Source organism: Haliotis asinina, chromosome 8 (genome assembly GCF_037392515.1).
Source record: "Haliotis asinina isolate JCU_RB_2024 chromosome 8, JCU_Hal_asi_v2, whole genome shotgun sequence".
NCBI lineage: Eukaryota > Metazoa > Mollusca > Gastropoda > Lepetellida > Haliotidae > Haliotis > Haliotis asinina.
Window position 1 is genome coordinate 2,304,720 of NC_090287.1, and position 21,447 is coordinate 2,326,166.

The window sequence follows — 21,447 nt, forward strand, 5'->3', positions numbered from 1 at the left end:
ACCATTTCCTACAAGTTTTCATTCTGCTCCCTCAAAGCTGCAATGAGCAGCTGGTAGATGCAGCCATCAAACCATGGGGTTGTACACAGGGAAACTCAGGCTGTTCCACATTGTACCCAACAAGCCATGCATGCTTACTGGAAACTCACTTGGACAACTGTTGAATGTGACTTTGGCAAAGAGACAATTAATACAGAATATGCTCAGAATTAGTAAACATTTCCTGTGCTAATTGTTCAACATTATGTTGAAGGTCATGCCTTCTAAGTCTGCCTGTTTGCTGAACTTTGATACAAGAATTATGTTTTACATGTGTGGTGACATGTTAAGGTGTGACAGTTATGGTGACATAGGTGTGGGTTTACAGTGCTTATGACTAGGGACAATGTACAGCTGAACTTGAAGACACAGTTGTAGCGGAAAGCATCACAAAAATGCCAGAAAGAATGATTGGGTATGATTGCTGCTTGAGATGAGATAGTTTATAACTGACTTTACATGGATTGTAATATCATCTCCATGAAACATTCATAGTCTAGTCAGAGTATAATTGTGTCAGTTGGTAGCTGAACAAAGCTGACAAAGATGTTGTGTTGATCACTACAACCTACACTTACCTATTACATACATGACATATACTAGGGTAAGCCCCGGGGTACATCATGTGAGTCAGTGATGTGTTCTGAACATTAAAAAAGACAGCCTTGAGCACTAGTTCCTTCCATGAAACACCGTATAATATTTAATGCCAGACTTGATTGCACCACACTAACGACTAAACTAACCTGTTGACCAGGTGAGCTTCACCGTGATATCAATTTCCATTGTCCCTCTGTGTCCCCCTTTGCCATTACAGAATCTCTTAACATACTGAAAAAACAACCAGACCTACAATGTTAAAATTTACTGTGACAAGATAAGATTGGCATATTTACAGTTCAACTTCAGTGTTTTTTTATGATATTTATGACAAGTGTGCACCACAAGTAGCTGACTGGGTTGGCCACAATTGTTCATAAAAATATGAATCATAGTCATGACTCCATTCTGACTCACCTGGTTTTACACCTGTGTGGCATAATTAATTCATTCTTCTCACACTCTAGTGGTACCTCCTTGGTGCCACATCCATATTCATCAGCTAAAACAGTATTATGATAATTTAGCTCACTATGTACAGCAATGTGTGGTCACTGAATTAATGTGATTACATAAACTGATGAATACGCGGCGGTTCATGGCAGGACAATGCCAGCCAGGTGTACTGTGTGATGAAGCTACATCACTCATAGTCGAGTGAGTGAGTGAGTGAGTGAGTGAGTGAGTGAGTGAGTGAGTGAGTGAGTGAGTGAGTGAGTGAGTGAGTGAGTGAGTGAGTGAGTGAGTGAGTGAGTGAGTGAGTGAGTGAGTGAGTGAGTGAGTGAATTTATATGCTGCTTTTAGCAGTATTTCAGCAACAGCACCACAAGGGACACAAGAAATGGGAATCAAACCCAGGCCACTAGGCTATCTTACATCCCTAAACAGCATATGAAGATGAAATGCTGTGATGAAGTGATATGATCTTCAATTTCTAAAGATGTATACAGGTATGAAAATATCGTGTAGTGTGTCAAATGCCATGTAGAGCATGTCATGTAGGTAGTTATGTGTTGCATTTCATGTGTGTCATGTGTCATGTACAGTTTATCATGTTTAGTCTCTCATGTGCAGTGTGCCATATGAATTGTGTCATGTGTTGTGTAGGTGTATTGTCATGTGCCATATGTGTTGTGTAGGTGTATTGTCATGTGCCATATGTGTTGTGTAGGTGTATTGTCATGTGCCATATGTGTTGTGTAGGTGTATTGTCATGTGCCATATGTGTTGTGTAGGTGTAGTGTCATGTGCCAAATGTATTGTCATGCACTGTGTTATATGTGTGCCATATGTATTGTGCCATGCGTTGTGTGTCATGAACTGTGTTGTGTAGTGTGTCATGTAGAGCATTTCAATGTGTTCAGTGTGTTGTGTCTTGTGTAGTTTGTCATGTACTCAAAGCATAGTGTGCCATGCATTGTGTCATGCATGGTGTCATGCAGAATCAGTTGCTGTCATCTCAGTCCATTTGTTTGTGCCTGTGGAGCGCAGCTCTGTATGGATTACCCCTATGTATGGATTACACCTATGTATGTACTACACCTATGTATGTAGTACACCTATGTATGTAGTAGCCTATGTATGTAGTACACCTATGCATGGATTACACCTATGTATGTAGTACACCTATGTATGTAGTACACCTATGTATGTAGTAACCTATGCAGGGATTACATCTATGTATGTAGTACACCTATGTATGTAGTAACCTATGCAGGGATTACATCTATGTATGTAGTACACCTATGTATGTAGTAACCTATGCAGGGATTACATCTATGTATGTACTACACCTATGTATGTAGTAACCTATGCAGGGATTACATCTATGTATGTAGTACACCTATGTATGTAGTACACCTATGCAGGGATTACATCTATGTATGTAGTAACCTATGCAGGGATTACATCTATGTATGTAGTACACCTATGTATGTAGTAACCTATGCAGGGATTACATCTATGTATGTAGTACACCTATGTATGTAGTAACCTATGCAGGGATTACATCTATGTATGTACTACACCTATGTATGTAGTAACCTATGCAGGGATTACATCTATGTATGTAGTACACCTATGTATGTAGTACACCTATGTATGTAGTACACCTATGCAGGGATTACATCTATGTATGTAGTACACCTATGCAGGGATTACATCTATGTATGTAGTACACCTATGTATGTAGTAACCTATGCAGGGATTACATCTATGTATGTAGTAACCTATGCAGGGATTACATCTATGTATGTAGTACACCTATGTATGTAGTAACCTATGCAGGGATTACATCTATGTATGTACTACACCTATGTATGTAGTACACCTATGCAGGGATTACATCTATGTATGTAGTACACCTATGCAGGGATTACATCTATGTATGTAGTACACCTATGTATGTAGTAACCTATGCAGGGATTACATCTATGTATGTACTACACCTATGTATGTAGTACACCTATGCATGGATTACACCTATGTATGTACTACACCTATGTATGTAGTAACCTATGCAGGGATTACATCTATGTATGTAGTACACCTATGTATGTAGTACACCTATGCATGGATTACACCTATGTATGTAGTAACCTATGCAGGGATTACACCTATGTATGTAGTACACCTATGTATGTAGTAACCTATGCAGGGATTACATCTGTGTATGTACTACACCTATGCATGGAGCACACCTATGTATGTAGTACACCTATGTATGTAGTAACCTATGCAGGGATTACACCTATGCATGGAGTACACCTATGTATGTAGTACACCTATGTATGGATTACACCTATGCATGTAGTACACCTATGTATGTACTACACCTATGTATGTAGTACACCTATGCATGGATTACACCTATGTATGTAGTACACCTATGCAGGGATTACATCTATGTATGTAGTACACCTATGTATGTAGTACACCTATGCATGGATTACACCTATGTATGTAGTAACCTATGCAGGGATTACACCTATGTATGTAGTACACCTATGTATGTAGTAACCTATGCAGGGATTACATCTGTGTATGTACTACACCTATGCATGGAGCACACCTATGTATGTAGTACACCTATGTATGTAGTAACCTATGCAGGGATTACACCTATGCATGGAGTACACCTATGTATGTAGTACACCTATGTATGGATTACACCTATGCATGTAGTACACCTATGTATGTAGTACACCTATGTATGTAGTACATCTATGTATGGATTACACCTGTGTATGTACTACACCTATGCATGGAGCACACCTATGTATGGATTACACCTATGTATGTAGTACACCTATGTATGTAGTACACCTATGTATGTAGTACACCTATGTATGGATTACATCTATGTATGGATTACATCTGTGTATGTACTACACCTAGGCATGGATTACACCTATGTATGTAGTACACCTATGTATGTAGTACACCTATGTATGTAGTACATCTATGTATGGATTACACCTATGTATGTAGTACATCTATGTATGGATTACACCTATGCATGGAGCACACCTATGTATGTAGTACATCTATGTATGGATTACACCTATGTATGTAGTACACCTATGTATGTAGTACACCTATGTATGTAGTACACCTATGTATGTAGTACACCTATGTATGTAGTACACCTATGCATGGATTACACCTATGTATGTAGTACACCTATGTATGTAGTAACCTATGCAGGGATTACACCTATGTATGTAGTACACCTATGTATGGATTACACCTATGCATGGAGCACACCTATGTATGTAGTACATCTATGTATGGATTACACCTATGTATGTAGTACACCTATGTATGTAGTACACCTATGTATGTAGTACACCTATGTATGTAGTACACCTATGTATGTAGTAACCTATGCAGGGATTACATCTGTGTATGTACTACACCTAGGCATGTAGTACACCTATGTATGTAGTGCACCTATGTATGTAGTAACCTATGCAGGGATTACACCTATGTATGTAGTACACCTATGTATGTAGTACACCTATGCAGGGATTACACCTATGTATGTACTACACCTATGCATGGAGCACACCTATGTATGTAGTACACCTTTGTATGTAGTAACCTATGCATGGATTACACCTATGTATGTAGTACACCTATGTATGTAGTACACCTATGCATGGATTACACCTATGTATGTAGTACACCTATGCATGGAGCACACCTATGTATGTAGTACACCTTTGCATGGAGCACACCTATGTATGTAGTACACCTGTGTATGTAGTACATCTATGCATGTAGTACATCTATGTATATAGTACACCTATGTATGGAGCACACTTATGTATATAGTACACCTATGCATGGAGCACACCTATGTATGTAGTACACCTTTGCATGGAGCACACCTATGTATGTAGTACACCTATGTATGTAGTACATCTATGCATGTAGTACATCTATGTATATAGTACACCTATGTGTGGATTATACCTATGTATGTAGTACACCTATGTATGTAGTACACCTAAGTATGTAGTACACCTATGTATGGAGCACACAAGTGTATGTATTACTTAGTGTAAATCTGGCATTTAATTTTATCTCATCAGTGGTGAAACCTGATCATATGCAAACACCCTTAAATTTGGGCAAAAATTCCTGTGTCTATTCAAAAGAAACTGGAGCTATATCTCAGAGATAAAATATAACTACACACAAAGTGTCATTAGTTACCTAAGATGACCTTGACATTACAGATGAGAATCTGTAAAAGGATGGTCGCATCATGGTAAAACATTCTGTATGTGGGTCAAAAAGCCTGTCATCCCTGACGGAGTCTATTTATGTATCGCCAACCTCCAGTAAGTACCCTGACGTATCTGTAGTACCACCATGGGCTACAAATAAATCCAGTGATGCTTAAAACATATCCTGAAGCCTCCACTGAAACAGCCTAAGGAAGCTGACAACTACTGTATGTTACAAGTCCAGCCTTCACTTCAGTATTGGGAACATAATGTTTGTATGATCGTGAAACAACAAATTTATACAACATCAGTGCATGATGTCACTGAGTCATTACATTTTGAAAAAAATGTATTCAGTGATTCATGAGTAAAATATAACTGTCATGTGACATAATTCTGTTTGTGTTGATGTACTTAACTCCTGGCAGAACTAGAGTCTGCATACATAACGTAACAAAACAATACGTGAACCACAGTTATAGTCGGAGACACTTCAGTTTGTGATACTTTTGATTCACATGTCTGTCCTCAGTATGTCTATCATTAAGGCTACGTACATGTATGTGTTAACATAAAGATATAAAAAGCCATGACCATGAAATTTAAAGGGAGCAATACAAATTACAAATGATTTTAAATGTTTGTAGAACTAAAATACCTAGTAATTATCATAAACAGCCTTTCTGAGGCCTCTGTTATGAGTTATTTCTTCCAAACATCCTGTACATTGTAATACAGACAATAACTAACATGATGGCAAACATAAAGACCTGTGTTGTGAAAAGCATGTGATTCACGGTTTGCTTAATCAGAACATGAATCACAAACTCATCTTTTCAAGGGGCCATATCCTCTCATAAAAGCACCCTTATGAATATTCATAATCCACAATATCAGCCAAAAAACACTCATAAAAAATTGTTTGGAAATGAAGAAATCGTGACATGTCATAAATGCCTCTTTAAATCATTTAATATTTTCGATAGCTTTTATATGTGCTCAAGTCATTGAGATTCATTGAGAAATATCCTTAAAGGAAAACTGGAGGCTCATGGTGCAGATAAAAGTTTCCTGGACGCCCTGAGTGTCGGTGTTATGCTGGGAACACCTATACACTTCATCTCAAGAAAATGACCGGAAATGAGCGTGATAAATTTGCACGAACACTGTGCCCCGGTAAGCTGAATTTCAATATGGTTATGTTTATCAGGTTTTTCAGACCCTCGAGACAACACAGCTCAACTTGTGGAGGGGGCAAGGTGTAGCGTACCTAGTGTCACAGCAGTCTGTCATCCACCCGCCAACTGTTTACCAAGACATCAGCCAATGAGAGAGCGTATGCAAGTGATGAATCACCTGTGGTCTGGAGGTTAGACATGCTGAGGTATAGAAGACTGTGTCGGTATCTGAGGCTGTCAGTTGAGGGGGTGGCACTTGAGGGACAGCCACTTCATAGTTCTATGTCACCATCAGCATGCAGTCTTTCTGAAATAAAGCGCACAAGATAAGTAGTTTATTCTGTGATTCAGTTCATGAATAGTTTTTGAAATGTTCACTCTTTTCCTACTAAAGGTGTCAAATGTTAAACAAGGAGAAAAGATTCCTCCACATTGTATATTTATATGATGACAACGTTCACTCATATCCCATGAATGGATATAACAATGTTTTCCATGTTCCGAATGACAAAACCCACTGCACAAAACATAACATTTTTGTCAAGATATATATTAGATTCTTGATGGTTTATCCCTTGAACTGCCACTTGATAATCCTTTAATCTTTAATCCATATAAATCTCTCACGGTATACAATCTCTACAAGAATATTTTCAGCGTCAATATATCAATCAAGTCCTTTCAACTCTTTATCTCATTAGAAAAAACTTGTGAAGTAAAGGTGATTTTCTGCAATATTCAATGACCACAACATTACTAAAAGGCTGGACACTTCACATTGATTAATTTACCCTGTGCATTCACCCTTCATTGTCTTCAATTCCACTTGACCAATTGACCACTGCACCAATATCATATAACCCTTTCTCACACAAATCAGCGGCTATCTATTTTTTCACTTTGATCTGCCATAAATCACCCACAAATCACACACATACAGATAGAAAGTCGGTGTTTCAAAGAAGCCTCTCATGTGCTCTGGCGCATGAAAGCCGTCCCTTTAAATATGGAGGTCAAGGAATACTAGCCACAGTTTGACCACAAACTGACATAAACTAATTGTTATACAATTACCAGTGGAATGGGCGAGATGGAGATGAGACAGGATATGATTGCTGGTGGTATTGATGTCATGCTGATGTGACCTGCTCAAGCCAGCTTGTCTGACAGGGAATGTGGCTTCACATGCTTTCTTGCAGAATAGAAGGTTTCACTTTTTGTTTAATATTGTCTGTTTTAACTTGGTTGGTTGTGGGAATCAGGGTTACTGTTGGTTGTGGGAATCAGGGTTACTGCTGAATGTAGGGAACAGGGTTACTGTTGGTTGTGTTGAACAGGGTTACTGTTGGTTGTGGGGATCAGAGTTACTGTTGGCTGTGGGGAACATGGTTACTGTAGGGTGTGGTGAACAGGGTTACTGTTGGTTGTGGGGAACAGAGTTACTGTAGGCTGTGGGGATGAGTGTTACTATTAGTTGTGGGTTACAGGGTTACTGTTGGTCGTGGGTTACAGGGTTACTGTTGTTGTGGGCGGTTACTATTGGCAATAGGGAGCCGGATCACATGGTTTCAGGGGCACGGTCTTGTGACACGATTTCAAGGGTTGGGATGTGGTGAAGTGGTTTCAAGGGAAGTCTAGCAGATCTGCATAAACAATTTTAAAAATAACATAAAGTGGCTTTACAGAGGGAGCTGAATCTTTAATATAATAGTATTCTAAGAGAAACAATTAATTCTCATACTGGAAAATGCATTTAACAGTAAATCAAATAAGATCTTTTCAAAGAAAATCTCTTTAATTCTGTATCCAAGCCCCAATTTTTATGTTCTTAAACATAATGTTGTCAATATCTTATCAATAGTCCAATGAAAGAGACATGAAGGTAATGCCTTTGTCCCTGCCCCCATCCCTGCCACTGCCCCAGCCCCCACCCCTGCCCACACTCCTTCTCTGTCCCTGTTCCTTGTCCCAACCCCTACCCACTCTCCTGCCCACACCCCCTCCCCAGCCCCTGCCCCTGTCCCCGCCCCTGTGCCTTGTCCCCACCCCTGTGCCTTGTCCCCACCCCTGCATAGAGCAGCACCTTCCTACAGGGAAAGAAACAATGGGTGCTTATGTGAAGACAAGATAAACACGACCAGTGAAGTGGACGCAAAAGAACATGCTTCAGTCAACAACACATTTCAATTTTCAAAGGCTATCCATTACTGACTGTGTCTAGTTTTTTCTTGATAGAACAAGTGCTTGTCTGTTTCTTAGCACCTCCAACATGGCACTGTCAATGGCAGTTTCATTGTAGTCATGGGTTGCTGAGACACACAAAACTCATATTTCTGATGTTGTAAAAAATCCACATACTTGAAATACAAGAGGGATTTGGGACATGTTGATATATGTTGCTCAATTCATTTCTACATTTCTATCCCCTTTACAGTTTTCCTTTACTTAGGGCAAGGGCAGTGAGGGGCTTTTAAAGTAGGCTTGAAGGGCAATCAAGGTATAGAGGGGGTGGGGGGTGGGTAGGTTGGAGTGAGGGGTTATTGATGTAGGGGTGAGGAATGATCCAGGTTGGGGTGAGGGGTTATTGATGTAGGGGTGAAGGGTTATTGATGTAGGGGTGAGGAATGATCCAGGTTGGGGTGAGGGGTTATTGATGTAGGGGTGAGGAATGATCCAGGTTGGGGTGAGGGGTTATTGATGTAGGGGTGAGGAATGATCCAGGTTGGAGTGAAGGGTTATTGATGTAGGGGTGAGGAATGATCCAGGTTGGGGTGAGGGGTTATTGATGTAGGGGTGAGGAATGATCCAGGTTGGGGTGAGGGGTTATTGATGTAGGAGTGAGGAATGATCCAGGTTGGAGTGAAGGGTTATTGATGTAGGGGTGAGGAATGATCCAGGTTGGGGTGAGGGGTTATTGATGTAGGGGTGAAGGGTTATTGATGTAGGGGTGAGGAATGATCCAGGTTGGGGTGAGGGGTTATTGATGTAGGGGTGAGGAATGATCCAGGTTGGGGTGAGGGGTTATTGATGTAGGGGTGAGGAATGATCCAGGTTGGAGTGAAGGGTTATTGATGTAGGGGTGAGGGGTTATTGATGTAGGGGTGAGGAATGATCCAGGTTGGGGTGAGGGGTTTTTAAGGTAGGGGTAAGTGTTGTTTGAGTAAGAGGTTAGGAGTTATTTAACTAAGGTTGAGAGATGATTTGAGCTGAGGTGAGGGTGAGGGAGTGAGTTGGATATGAAGGGCTAATTGAAGCAGTGTTAGGGAGGGATCATAGTTGGTCTGTCAAAGGGCCGGGTTGAATAACAGAGTTACAGGGTGTGGGAAGGGCAGGAGGGGGTCACAGACTATGGCTGTGGCTGGGGAGGGATGGGTAACAGAGTTAGGGTGTAGCAGCGAAGGGGTAACAGAGTTAGGGTGTGGCATGGGAGGGTTGCGGGAAGGGAGAGGGTAAAAGAGTTAGGGTGTGTCTGGGGAGGGAGGGGTAACAGAGTTAGGGTGTGGTAGGGGAAGGAGGAGGTAACAGAGTTACGGTGTGGCAATGAGGGAGGGGGTAACAGAGGTTACCCACATTGCAGTCACAGTGACCAGTCAGTCCCTTAACAATAATGTCCACTAACTGAGGACCCTGGACACAGCAGCAGGGACAAGGGGAGGTTACCCATATGGCAGTCAGCACATGTGTCGCCATACACGAGTGAGTGAGTGAGTGAGTGAGTGAGTGAGTGAGTGAGTGAGTGAGTGAGTGAGTGAGTGAGTGAGTGAGTGAGTGGGTGAGTGGGTGGGTGAGTGAGGTTTTATCATCTTGTACTGTTCAAAATGAGAGATAATTATAGGAATATCAGCAACTTTATTTCAGGCAGTCTCATCCACCTACTGTGTTAGTCCCAATACCATAACACCACATTCATTGTAGTACTGGAGTACATGCATGGAAATATCTCCCTTGGGCAGTAAAACTCAGTACAAATACAAATGTACAACATTCTGCTGGGTAATTTGTAAATTTTCATCTTCACAGATCAGTTCATAAAGGAAAGAATGACTGCCTCTCTGGCCTAGAGAATAAACGGTCGGCCCACATTACCTGAAGGTTCGTGGTTTGGGTCCATAATCAGATCAAAATAACTACCTCTAAAACAGACTATTTAATAGCAATAACGATTATGATAATTATATGTAGACAATGCCTCAGTTTCACACTGAAAAAAAAATAAATTAAGTCAAAACTGGACAACAAGCCTGGATCTGAACGACCATGTTTTGTGTACTTGAGTCAATAGATGTACTTGTTGAGATGTTTATTGAAATGATTGCAGGTAACAACACTGTACTGTCACAGCTTCAGGCCACAAACAATCTTCACACATGTATCGAAGAGTAAGAATACTCTTTTTATGTTTTAATCTTATATTTCAGAGATTCTAGGAACATATTATCTTTTGTGTATCAATGGCCATGTGGCCAGGTGTTTGCATATTCTATATTTTGGGCCATTGCGATTTTAATTGATTTGTACATTCATGTGACACAAAAAAAACCTATTTGTCTGTCATCTCTAGCTAATGTTTCAATTCGCACTCTGATTACTTTAAAAATTACAAATTTCCATTCATAAAAAAATGTGCATAAACAACGCCCTTATGTCCCATCAATGACCAGAAAGTGCAATCAAACAACTACATGGATAAAGCAAAACAAGACATCAGTGAAATCAAACTGTCTGAAATTTCTAATTGTGTGAAATAAATCCCAACCACAAACAAAGATTTCAAAGTGAGGCAATGGGAGGGGAAAAGTGTGTCCAATTCAAATAAAAGAATCAGAGAGGCAAAATTAATTCTGGAAAGATGGATAACTGAACGTTTTTCGTGGGTGGGTGAAAACCATCACAATGGGCAATGAAATCAAACACAAATTAGAGGAGAATGAAGAATTTGATGAATGAGAGAAAGAAAGGAGGAATGAGTTGGCAAGTATGTCATCCCTACAATAACTATTCAACCGGTTTAAAATAAATTGACGGAGATTGAACGCATGTGCATCACCCCCGGGTGTATTACGATGAACCACTCTCCATGGTAACAGTTAAGACGTAGCTGGCAATAAGAACGCCATTAAATGTTGGTGATATGAATAGATGAATGATCTATCTTTCGATAAACACTAGGGGGAGCCACTGATGAATAGAAGCTCTCAGCAACAGGTGAATAGCTGCTAGGACTTTGAAAGAACTCAACCTGCAGTAAGGTGAATACCTATTCACAAGATTTAAACTAATTAGCTGTCGCATCGGAGGTGACTTTTACTTGAAAGAAAAGATCATCATAAGAATTGATGCTATTCAACACGACAGGTCAGCAGTTTATTTCAAAAATAATTATGGTCCTTGAAAAACAAATTGTAAGGTTCTCTTAGATTTAACTGCACATCTTTCTTTAGGGAGCTTGTCAGCCACATTTTACTAGTGTTTTCATGAGGACTTGAATTTTCATGGTTAATACTCCTGTGAATTCTGTCTTTGTTCACTCATGGCTTCCGCGGGTGCAATTACTGAAGCTAATGTGACTTATTCAGAAGTAAAGTCTGGTCCCCCAAGACAAACATTTCTGGAATAGATCTCTTAAATATTGAAAATGTAGTGTTTTATTACAGTACTTGCCCACGTAAGTGTCATAGGTTCTAGCCTGGTACTTGATGGGTACAGCATTCTTTCTGACAAGCTTTGAATACAAGTTTAATGTGACAGGGCTGATGTCATTTATCAAGTGATTAATCAAATTTAGCATCTTTTTGAACACTTACAGTCTTATTATACTTTGACCCCGAAATCAGTGACAGATATGGTGAGCTTTCGTTGTCAGAAATGTGATAAACAGATTATATTAAGAGCATTTTGTCTGAATATACTACTCAAAAGAACTTAAGGAGCACTTGTTTTATATACTACTGTAGATAATCTATCAAAACATGATAGAGTAACTGTAGTAATACAAGCTTTCTGCCAGTTTCACATGAACATATTTTTTTTGTGTGGGAGTACTCATTTTCAGGATGTACAGATTCAAATAGTAGGGTTTTTTTGTTTGTTTTTTATGTGTTTTTTTATAATTTTTTTTTATTTGGGTGGTGGGGGGTGGTGGTGATTAATTGAGATTCAAACTCTCAGAGTGAGGCACTTGACTTGACTCACTCACTCACTCACGTTCCCCAAAAGATAGAAATAATACATATACCAACCACCCTGAACAATATTACAGATGGCTGGAGATGAAGTACTCTATTTGAAAACACTTTGAGTGCAGGCACATTGTATGCCAATATTACTTTCAGTCCACATTGATCATGCCAGGTTTCCAGAGTAACAGTGTGGGCAAGTCACAAAGAAATACACTAATCAAAGAATGCCCCCAATATTAAGATGTGATACAATACTATAACATTAATTACAGCCCTATGGAATCTTGGGTGTCCTGTTACAATTTTTGAGTCATATACGTTACAAAATATTGAAAATGTTTGAGATGATCATACAGCACAAGGAACACAAATATTCCTCGACCATTACCTTCTTTCTTCCACACAACAATGATCGTGGCAATCACAGGAGATTAACACCCTATCGACATATTATGATTTCTTGTACAAATGTTTAAGTGCCAATAGCTACACGGATTAAGTGATAAACGCAATTTACTCAAAGTTCACCACTAACGAGTTACATAACACCCTTGCTAACACTCACTCGCCAAGAGCGTGTCAATGCCAATCGCCATTCAGTTTTTCTACAGATTAACAACGTCATATAAATGCTTTAGAACTGTACACAGAACACATTGCATAATGTCAGCAGTAGTGGCTGACAATTAAGAAAATTAAGAAAGTTAAGAAAAACAATAACTGTTGACAACGTAACAGAAACATTATCTCACATTATCGCCTAAATATTGGAATATTGTTCACTACGTTTAGCATACATGTGCTCTATACATATTAAATATATTTTTGATCACTTCTCAAACAGAACTTACAATATTAGCAGTGTACCTTTGTGTGTTGTGTGGCTGGAGGCTGATTTAAGATAGTGTTTTGGCAATGCATTTCATAGTTGCTGTCATCACCACAGGCCACCATTAAAGTGTCATGCAGGCTGCATTTCATGATAGACTGTTGTCTACTGTGCAGGTATGTTCTGATGATGTTGTGGTGGCCAGCGCACAGACCCTACAGGGCCACACTGGGCCCACAAGGACAGATCAGGGCCTCACAGGGACACATCAAGCCCCACAGGGAAACACCAGACCCCACACAGACACATCGGGACCCCACACTGACACATCGGGGCCTCACATGGACACATCCAGCCCCACACAAGACACATCAGGCCCCACATGTACATGTCATCGCCCCACAGACTTACATCACGCCCTGCAGTCAGGGACTGCTCATTACACGACAAGATGCAGTTTGGTTTGAGGGTGGGTAGCTAGGGAGGAAACACAAAAATGCAGGGATCTATTTCAGTTTTTTCAGACACAATCATCAAACTTTGCATCACATCTAAGACAGCAGGCCAATACACACAAAAACATTATGACAATGACATCATGTCATCAACAGCATGTTAATCCCCTCTGATGAGAATTATGCTCCACACTGTAACCTTGTGCTACCCATGTTTTGTTGTGGCATTAATATCACAGGTGTCAAGTCCTTGATCGGTGGCAGTTATTGACATTAAGAGGCAATCCATCAACAAAATATGTCTCTATCAAAATGATGGCATGTCAGCCACACAAATCCCCTGAAATTGAACAAACAGGTGATTAAAACTCTCAAGGCTTCTGAAAGTGCTGGGTATTATTTGTGTGTTGATTAATACTTTAATGGTTTCAAATCTTTCACAGAAAATTGGTAGCAAACTTGTTACTATGTATATATGGACAAACTAGACTGATTTGATACTGAATACACACCTACATGAACTTCGTGGCTAACACTGTGTTCAGTACCCATGTAGTTGGTTCTCTTAATGTGTGATGTTCACAGGTGCCCCTTGCGGAGCTCGTACAGGTAGTGTTTGTCACAGTGTACAAAGCTTTGTGCTAAAACAATTGTGACTGCCACACCTTAACATTGATTTATGACAGCCAAAATGCTAAGGTGAGCGAGTGAGTGAGAGAGAGAGAGAGAATTCAGATTATGGGTGACAAATTCTGTTACTGAAATATATTAGAAACTCTGTGGAGTAGGGTGGGGGTTCGGTGAAATTTGCAATGCAGTACAGTTTACTTCTTTCTCTTGAATAAAATTTCAAAAAGACTGTAATTGGTGAGTGAGTGAGTGAGTGAGTGAGTGAGTGAGTGAGTGAGTGAGTGAGTGAGTGAGTGAGTGGGTGGGTGAGTGAGTGAGTGAGCGAGTTTTACTCCATGTTCAGCATTATCCTGGACAAAACACTTCTGTTACACTCCAACACTTTGGCACTCTGGAATGTCATCACCAGATAGTATATACAGTATTAACAGATAACATGTCAGTCACTACCACACTTTGAACAAACACACACATAGTCTGGTGTAATGAGCCCAAAGTAAAACGGTGTGACTATCCTGGCACATATCATAAATGCCTGAATCAAACATTAATCTGATCATTCCTATTAGTTCGGAGTAGATTGAAAATATTTAACATCTTCACTAAAGGAAGTACATGACAGACTTGGCGCTAGGGGATGTACTGGACAGACTTGGCGCTAGTGGATGTACTGGACAGACTTGGCGCTAGTGGATGTACTGGACAGACTTGGTGCTAAGATCACTGATCTTTGTGCAAGTAAAATCAGTTGTACAATGTTCCAATTAAATGTTGTGTACCAGTGTCTTCGTAAGTTGATCAAATTAAGAAGGTCTCGTGAGATTTGTATTGACCAACCCATGTTAATTTAACCCATTGCTTTACAGGCTTTCAGTGAGAGACTGAACAAACTTCAACACGTACCAAAATGTACATCGCCAATCATCTCCCTGAGGGCGGGGCAGGGACAACCCATTACATGCTCAAGTGTGGTTGATGTAATGTTTGCCTGAAGACTAGCCTGGTCAGACACAGAGAATTTCAAATGGAAGGATTATTTACACAGTAAATGCATTTCAATTGTCAACCAGTCAACTTAAATCAGTTGTCTAAATTAACTAACTTGCAGGAAATCCCTGACACAGACCACTACTGTCATAGTACACCCAAAAGGTAAGAGTTCCAAACTGGGGATTAGTTGGCTACAATGGCTACTCAACATGGATAACTAGGCACATCTGCTGTTACTTCTCACATTTGATCATGGCTGGTTTACATCAGTCAGCCCTAACTCACTAACTCACTCCAAAACCATTCATTTTTTTCTTTCCTTCCCTTAGCTGGCCTATCTATCCCTTTGTTACGCTGTCCCAACCCTCGCCGGTTCATGCATAAATTCATCTGTCTTTTCCGCACCAACTATATTTCAAATTCAGGTCAGAGACGGAGCATGCACGTCAAGAATGAGTTTCAGTTCTGTCATTTCCTGCATACCAGAGCTATACCTACCTACACAAGACTGCCACATCTCTTTATGATTAACTTGAGTAACTGGGAGTACCTTGTACCTCATGGCAAGCAAAGTTACTTTACTCTTTAATTGGGAAAACTGCATGTGATATTGGAGTGCAGAGCTGCACTCAATAGAATCCCTTGTTATGTGGCCACATGCATTAAACAGATACCCGTATTGGAGACACCTTTGTTAAACAGACACCTCAGTGACGGAACAAATTTTTTTATGGATGATCAACTTCTTTATTTTGTGGAAAGACTTCTACTGTGATGAACTATACACAATGGACACCCTTGTACTGTGATGAACTATACGCTATGGACACCCTTGTACTGTGATGAACTATACACAATGGACACCCTTGTATTGTGATGAACTATACACGATGGACACCCTTGTACTGTGAGGACTATACACTATGGACACCCTTGTACTGTGATGAACTATACACAATGGACACCCTTGTACTGTGATGAACTATACACAATGGACACCCTTGTACTGTGATGAACTATACACAATGGACACCCTTGTACTGTGATGAACTATACACAATGGACACCCTTGTACTGTGATGAACTATACACAATGGACACCCTTGTACTGTGATGAACTATACACAATGGACACCCTTGTACTGTGATAAACTATACACGATGGACACCCTTGTACTGTGATGAACTATACACAATGGACACCCTTGTACTGTGATGAACTATACACGATGGACACCCTTGTACTGTGATGAACTATACACTATGGACACCCTTGTACTGTGATGAAATATACACAATGGACACCCTTGTACTGTGATGAACTATACACTATGGACACCCTTGTACTGTGATGAACTATACACAATGGACACCTTTGTACTGTGATGAAATATACACAATGGACACCCTTGTACTGTGATGAAATATACACAATGGACACCCTTGTACTGTGATGAACTATACACAATGGACACCTTTGTACCGTGATGAACTATACACAATGGACACCCTTGTACTGTGATGAACTATACACAATGGACACCCTTGTACTGTGATGAACTATACGCAATGGACACCCTTGTACTGTGATGAACTATACACAATGGACACCCTTGTACTGTGATGAACTAGTGAGTGAGTGAGTTTAGTTTTACGTCGCACTTAGCAATATTCCAGCTATATGGCGACGGTCTGTAAATAATCGAGTCTGGACCAGACAATCCAGTGATCAACAACATGAGTATCGATCTGCGCAATTGGGAACCGATGACATGTGTCAACCAAGTCAGCTAGTCTGACCACCCGATCCCGTTAGTCGCCTCTTACGACAAGCATAGTCACCTTTTATGGCAAGCATGGGTTGCTGAAGGCCTATTCTACCCCGGGACCTTCACGGGTCTGTGATGAACTATACGCAATGGACACCCTTGTACTGTGATGAACTATATGCAATGGACACCTTTGTACTGTGATGAACTATACACTATGGACACCCTTGTACTGTGATGAACTATACGCAATGGACACCCTTGTACTGTGATGAACTATACACAATGGACACCCTTGTACTGTGATGAACTATACACAATGGACACCCTTGTACCGTGATGAACTATACGCAATGGACACCCTTGTACTGTGATGAATTATACGCAATGGACACCTTTGTACTGTGATGGACTATACACAATGGACACTCTTGTACCGTGATGGGGGTGGGGGTGTTTGGTAGCCTAGTGGTGAAATGTTTGCTCATCATGTCAGGTTTTGATTCCCCACATGTGTGAAGCCCATTTCTACACCCTTGTACTTTGGGGACCTATGTTTTAGGGGTATGTCCATGATTTCTTTAACAGCTCACCACTAATCTATCCTGATTCAGAAATAAGAAATGGTGCTTTTTGATGTGTTTATGTGTTTAACATTTAATAATCTCTACAGGTAAACCCCATTGTGTTGAACACTGAGGTTTGACTGTATGTATAGTGTTGCAGTGAATGACATATTAAGTTCCACATTATATTCTAGTCAGCAGGAATTGATAATCATGAGGAGCCTTTCGTGTCAGCTTGCATCAGAGATTAATTTCACGTACATCAGTCATGCGGCATTTGCCTGCTAACATGCTGCTGCATATCAACATTAAGTAGCGAGGAACCTCACTAGATTGATGTTCCTTTCAACTCAAAGTGATACATAAAGTACTCAAGTGCACAACCTCCTGCTTGCCCTGAACCAAAAACACATAAAGAATTATAACATCAGCTGAGATCTCCTCACTGAGAAGGAACAAAAACAATTAAACTGCCATCAGACTGATTTATTCAAACATGTTTTTTCATATACCTATCTAGTAAATGAATACTATTTATCAATATGTATTTTAATTAGATACACTGAACAACAAAACACATAATTTGCTGTTTCACATAATGGCATCTAATAACATAATTTTATATTTCACATAATGGTATGCAATAACATAAATTCATATTTCACATAAAAGTATGTAATAACATAATTTTATTGTTCACATAATGGTGAGTAATTACATCATTTCATATTTCACATAATGGTATGTAATAACATAATTTCATATTTCACATAACAGTATGTATTAACATTTCAGGATTAATGTTTGTGTTTGGTATATGTTCCTGACAAGGAATATATTGAATTTCCCTGATATACTTTTCAGAAAATCAGTATTCCTTTTAATGATATATTTCTGGTTGTGACAAGTAAACAGGGAGGTCTCAGGATATATCAATCATCCTGAAAGACGACCATTGCCACATCATTTGTATTTACTTCACACATGCCTCTTTATCTGGTTTTCTTGGAAACACCAAGCAAATTCAAAGGTAATATTCCTGTATAACAAAATATGAATAGGAAACCTCAATTCAAATATTAACCAAATATTGAATTTTCCGGCAAGTTGTACACCTGGGTTGACTGCTCAAGGCTATCAATTTGACAACAATTAATGAAATATTCTGTTATTTCCTTATTGTCAGTGATCAATACGCTCCATTCCAGAGAAGTATATCCTTCATGGTCAATATTGGCAGATGCTGTGAATCTGGGGTCGTCATGGTACCTACAGCAGATACACATCAAGCAATACATGCATTCAATTCCTCTCTTGATTCCCCATACATATTATCAGCCATATATTTCTATGATGTCAATCAGAGCATTTGATCATCTGTAGAGTCTGTTTTGTGAGTCTCATCAATTGATTACTGAAATGTGTATTCTTCTGTGTTTGGCATGTCAGGATATTGAGTGTGCTGGGGGGCTGTATTGAGCCCTTTCTTATTCATGCCTTGTAGCGATGTTTCCCAGTTTACCTCTTGAATGCTGATCAAAGCATCCATGACTTCATGTGAAGATGTACAGCAGTTGAAGTCAGATACAGAACTATTCAGTGCTATCATTACTTTGTCCACTATTCTTGACACCATACATGGACATTGAAAGCTGTGAACTTTCTGTACATTGCATATATTGCTAGAATTTGTAGTACTGATTTATACAGTAGTGTGCATTGGAACATATTTCTCTTCCTTCACAAAATTCAGTTTAGGATTAAAAACGTTTTGTTTATTTATAATTGCACACTATATATAACTCTTAATGGTTCAATATTACCAGAATCAATAAATGTGTGAATGTTTTCCTTGTGAACTGTACAGGCAGGCCAAGGCTAGTGGATGTAGACATGTTCAATCTGGGCAATTTGCGACTATGATACACTACTCAGTTTTCACAGGGATATTACAATCTCTCCATGATACAAGAACCTGCTGATTTGGAGGGGCAGCTGGTTGCCCTGTGGCTAGAGTGTTCTCTAGTACTTACACAGCTAATCAGGATATTCACCCAGCACAAAATGGGTACCTGCTGGGATAAGTCATGTGACTATAACCTCCTAGCACCTCACAGACAGTTCGGGATATCTGGAATAATAAAAACTCTGACTTGCCAGCACTTTGAGCATTGCCCGTGTATGGTGTAAGTCCATGCCACATAACCACCCTCATTATTATCATCAGAGATGCCAAGAAAAAAGTGTTGCAAATAGTAGTTTGAAGGATCAAAACTAGTAGTTTGACCATAAAATTAGTAAACTAAATACTTAAAATCATGATGGATTATGAGTAAGCTAATATGATACTAATCAAAAGTGAAGGCTTAATTTCACATACTTCTAACAGCAGATTTCTGAATTATCAGCATTATTCTTCTTGTCTCTCTTTGTCGAAAATATATTCAGTTGATGAAAATATATGTTTCTGTCATTATCTCTGAATTCTGATGATCTTTCTTAATGGAATTTCTAGTGCAATTGTACTGGCGTTCTTTGAGGCCAAAAGTCATAGCGACTATGACAAAATTCTAGACTCTGGCACCTCTGTATAAATATTATTGTAGGTCTTCATGATGAAAACAGGGTAAGCATCAATGCAAACATAGTCATATAATGGACACTGAAACAACAATAAGCTACTCATTATCAACTTAGTAACCCAGACTGTCCGTTTTACTGCATCCCTGTCAAAAATTAAGATGAATAGATATTCATCCTTTGTGAGCAAAATCTGACTGGTACCCAGTTGAGCACAAAAGATGACAGAAACAAAGGTATGTAGTTTTGCCAAACAAGGTCACCTCACCATCATTCCTTTACTGTAGATATCTACACAGGACAAGATTCTTGTGTCAATAAATACACATATTAACAGCTTGGACAGTATCCTACAGGTAGTGACCCTACTGAGCAAACACAGCAATGCACCAGCCACACATAGGATTTGCATTTCTCGAGAGGACAATTAGCCTGTGCTTTTATCATTTAAGATGACCGTTAGGCAGGTCTGTGTTTGAGCACTGACAAGTTCTGTTTAGTCTGGACAGGTGAGCTTGGGACCAGGAGAATGTAGTTGTACCACCTGTTAAGGAATTGACAGATTACACTCTCAATGATATTCCAGACAAGAATATTGAAATAAGAGAGGGTGAATATTTCCCATGTTTACTTGGGTGGAACGGTCATTGTAATGAAATAACTGTATGGTCCTCAAGCTTTTTACACAGGACACATCCAGCACCACTGGAGATGCTTGTTGACCAGGGGTCAGTAATTCCAATAGGGTTTTCTTCACAGGCAAATCAATATTTCTTGAACTGGCTCAAGTTCTGATTTTAGTGTTTTCATGTGAGATTTTGCTGGCTTATATTTCACATGCCACCTGCATGTCAGAGAGAGAGTGAATAACAGGAAAACTGAAATTAATTGGATTTGAC

The 21,447-nt window shown here is 39.6% G+C and overlaps 2 long non-coding RNA genes across 2 annotated transcripts in view; one reads left to right on the forward strand and one right to left on the reverse strand.

Moving 5' to 3' along the window:
* The window catches only part of LOC137294356 (uncharacterized), an 81,413-nt gene extending 67,753 nt beyond the window's left edge, over positions 1-13,660 (reverse strand). Inside the window, exons 1-2 of the long non-coding RNA XR_010957516.1 lie at positions 13,581-13,660; positions 6,643-6,857 (exon numbers count right to left, since the gene is read on the reverse strand). This is a non-coding gene — a long non-coding RNA (uncharacterized lncRNA). The remainder of the gene's footprint in view (positions 1-6,642; positions 6,858-13,580) is intronic.
* Positions 9,421-18,384, forward strand: LOC137294357 (uncharacterized). The gene is made up of 2 exons (XR_010957518.1): positions 9,421-10,642; positions 15,510-18,384. It is a non-coding gene; the product is annotated as an uncharacterized lncRNA (long non-coding RNA).
* The last annotated feature ends 3,063 nt before the right edge of the window (positions 18,385-21,447 follow it).